This window comes from Camellia sinensis, chromosome 1, assembly GCF_055761805.1.
Source record: "Camellia sinensis isolate YWXY chromosome 1, ASM5576180v1, whole genome shotgun sequence".
Lineage (NCBI taxonomy): Eukaryota > Viridiplantae > Streptophyta > Magnoliopsida > Ericales > Theaceae > Camellia > Camellia sinensis.
In genome coordinates, this window is record NC_138961.1 from 45,968,718 (window position 1) to 45,972,799 (window position 4,082).

The following is a 4,082-nucleotide window of genomic DNA, read 5'->3' on the forward strand; positions in this document are numbered from 1 at the left end:
AGAAATGACTATCAACTCAAATGGATTGGAAGCTATGGCATATACACCAAATCCATGAGGACTTACAACAACACAACTATAATATTCAAAGTATAAATTAAATAAACACATTAAACAACCCCTAAACTCCAAAAAACAGTGGCCAAAACCTGTAGACGTGCCTGAACGTCACGACTCCACGCGCGAAGGCGCAAAATTGTTTTGTTCATTAGCTACTACAGTTCGGACTCAATGTCACGGTTTTGAATCTAATATCGCAAAATGCAATGCAAGACCGATAAATCACCAAAGAGTCCAAATCTGGCAAATCGTTTTGGAAAACTGATTTTAATAAAAAAGTGTCAAACATGGACTGCTTTGCCAAAACAGTGGCCAAAAGGATGAAACAATGGCATAAAAAATAAGAAAATGCAAGCACATGCATTGGCCTATCAATTAAGCATAAGAACACAACTCTCGAAGGTGTTCAAAGAGTGACAAATGTGGAAGTGTAATAACACTACAAACTCTGAAATCATGCATGGAATCATGCCAAATCAACCAAACAATACAAGTATGGCATGCAAGAGGATTCAAAGCTTGAAACTAGCATAGGCACTTGCACTATAACTATGCAATGCATGAAGCATGTGGCCAAGGCTACCCAAAACAGTCCTAGATCATGCCAAAATGAGTCTAAAACATGCATGGAGCATCACCAAAACAAGCTAACATGAAGGGCATGAGGCATGAACTTGCAAGGCTAATAAGGGGTATTACACTACACCCAACAAAACCAATCATGAGATGGCTTCACCAACAAAAATCAGAGCTATATTATGACAAAATAAGGCCAAAAATGCACTGAAATGATAGCCCAAAGGCCTAAGCATGATGGCATGCACAATGACCCATTCTTAAGGCATGAAACACCAACCCTTCAAAGCATTCAAAGAGTGACAAATACAAGTGTATGACCACACTACATGTACTAAAATCACATTTCAAATGATGCCAAATCATGAAAGTAGCCCAAGCAATGCATGCTAGTGGCTTGGAAACTCAAAGTTAACAAGCTAGAATGTACTATGGCTATACAAAGCATGGCATGCATGACCAAAACAACACAAATCAGAGCTTAAGCATGGTAAAACAAGGCTAAAAGTTTCTTGGAGTTAAGCCAAAACATGCAAGAATGATGGTCCAAACACATGACGCATGTTAGGCTATCATGCGAGATTGCACTACAAGTATGTGAAGCATGCAAAATGCTATAAAACCAACCTAAAACAAAGGCATAGAATGCTGAAATAAGGTCTAATACATGATAAGATGGAGCCAAAACAAGCTTAATAAACATGTTACTTTTATGAGCCATCAATACAAGCATGCAAGACACAAGGAGAAGGGATGACCCTCTCCTATTTGGGACCTTAAAACACCATTTCCACCACTGAAGTTCCTTTGAGTTTTAGTGGTGAGAAGGTCAAAACAAGGTAATCCCAATAGCTTAAAAAGATGGCACAAGAACAAGGCCAAACAAAGCCTAAGAGGGGGTAGACCACCCCCAACACAAAAGTGACCTTAAACAAACATTATAAGCATGCAAAATTAGAACTTTTTTTAGTAGAAAGTTAGGCCTAAATAATCATGCAAATAGGTCCAAAAGCTTAAGCAAAAACCAAGGTTTAAGGGGTTAAAAGCTCACCCTTGTAGAACCACTTTGAAGCTACAACTCCAGCAACTTTTTTGAGCTCAAACCAAACCAAAAACACCAAAACCAGCTTCTAAGAGCCTCAACAATAAAAGGATGGTGTTTCACTAGGTGCTTTAGTGCAAAAGTGTGAAGAAAATGCACTTTTGAGCACAAACAAGCACAAATATATATATATATATAGAGAGAGAGAGAGAGAGAGGAAATATAGAGAGAGATATATAACTTGTATCTCAATTTTTTAGAACCTTTGGAAAGGGAGAGGGGTCTCCCTTCTTATAGAAATTCAAATCCTAAGCTTGTTGAGCAAGCTAAGGACTTGAATCAATCCCTCCATACACGTGTATGGAGGATGAAAATTGTGCTCACCAGCTATCACAGCTGGCATAAAAATATCTAGAAAAGCAGATAGAAAGGTCTCGGCTAAAAGATATGGCCGATCGACCAAAAAGAGTGCCGATTGACCAAAAAGAGTGCCGATTGACCAAAAGGGGTGCCGATCGGCCAACACTTATGGCCGATGGCAAGAAAAGAAGGCCGATGGCACAAGGCCTTGGCCGATGGGTTGTAGGGATGGCTAACAAGCCACCCTCTTTCCTTAGAAGCAAAACCACAAGTCCTTGGTCCATAACCAAGCACAAAATAGACAAGTTGAGAGATCCTAAGACAAGGCGTGCGACCGAGACCTTCGGGAACTCAAAACGAACACGAGCATGGATGATCATCGACTGTTCAAATAATGACGTCCAAGTCTTGAGGACGGTCAAAAATGGGGTGTCTACAAAACCAAAAGAAACAAAGTGGGAAAAGGCAAAACAACAAACTATGGAACAAGGCCTAAGGAAGGGTAGCTAACCCCTCCTATTTTTGTGACTTTAAATCGCTTTTTTAAGCTTAAAATAACTCTGAAATCAGTATGAAAACACAAGAAAAAGAGGGAGAAAATATGGTTTAGAGTTCAAAGATTACCTCTTTAAAGAGAGGATGTTCTTCTTGGTTGACAAACTACAAGCTTAACACTCTCTAGGATATGAAATTATCTTCAAGAACCTCAACCAAAGCTTCAAGTTTAAGCTTAGAAAGTGTATGTATAGTGTATGTATATTACAAGAGAGGAGGGAAGTGTGTTGGCCAAGTTATGGCTCTTGGAAAATTTTTCTAACCCCAATCCATGAGGGGGGGTGTGGTATTTATAGAAAAACAGCTTCTCACGTTGGAAATATCTGTATCAAAGACACCTGGCCCAAAACATGTGCATGGGAGCAGGTGGCAACTGTCAAAATATCTGCTGCACTGAACATGGCCGGCCAGCCATGAGGATATACGACTGGCTCAATGAAAATGGTCTACCGGCCATCTGTTGGCCAATTGTTCTCTGAGTGGTTGGGCTAGAAAAAATAAGGTTTTGGTCCAAATGGGGTGCAAGGTTTAGGTTTTAAAGCTTGAAACCGAATTCTTTTGTTGAAGATTTTGAACGATTGCACAACGTAACATTTCATCATCGAGTGTTCAGAATGAAGCACCCAAGTCTTAAGGGCGGTCAAAATGGCAATAAATAAATACATCTACAAGAATAATTACATTTCTTTACCTACTACACTTAAAAATAGTAATTGCTATATAAGAAGATAGTTAATTAGAAGAATATAGAAGACCTCACAACTCATTTACACACACTATGAGCAATATTGTGTGTTTGCTTTCGATTTTTGTAACAAATGATAAGTGAAATAGGGTGATTTTAATTTTTACAAATTCAAAAAATTATTGAGGTAAGAATTATCTATATCGCTATCTCTATCTGTATCACTATTTTATTTTAACATTATGTGATATTTTTAATTTATGAAATTTAAGATTTTGTTGGAATAGCATTTCACCTAGTTAAAGAAAAATCATTCAATAGTAAGTAGAGTCTCATTAAGTAGTAAGTCACGTTAATGAAATAGTAAGTGGAGTTTCACTGAGTAGTAAGTCAAATTTAATGAAACAGTAAGTGAAGTCTCATTGAGTAGTAACTCAAGTCTAATAAAATAGTAAGTGCAATCTTGTAATGCCCTGAAAATAAAGACAATAAACCATCTATAATATTAATAAATGACAACAATGTATAACTATAATGTTCTGAATTAATTAACCTTTCATTTCATAAGATTATGTGATACAAAAGGTAGAACATGCAGTTATAAATTCACAAGTTTTAACCCTAAATCCATAGCATGTGTTACAAGTTAAAGATATGAAATAAGAGTTAAAACAAATAAGAAATTCCCTAAAGGTTTACAACTTTCCAAGATAATGCTTGGTTACAACAAAAGTGATTTTTAAACTCAATACAGATAAAGCTCTAGGCTTGTACAAAATAATTACAACAAGTAACCAAAAATGA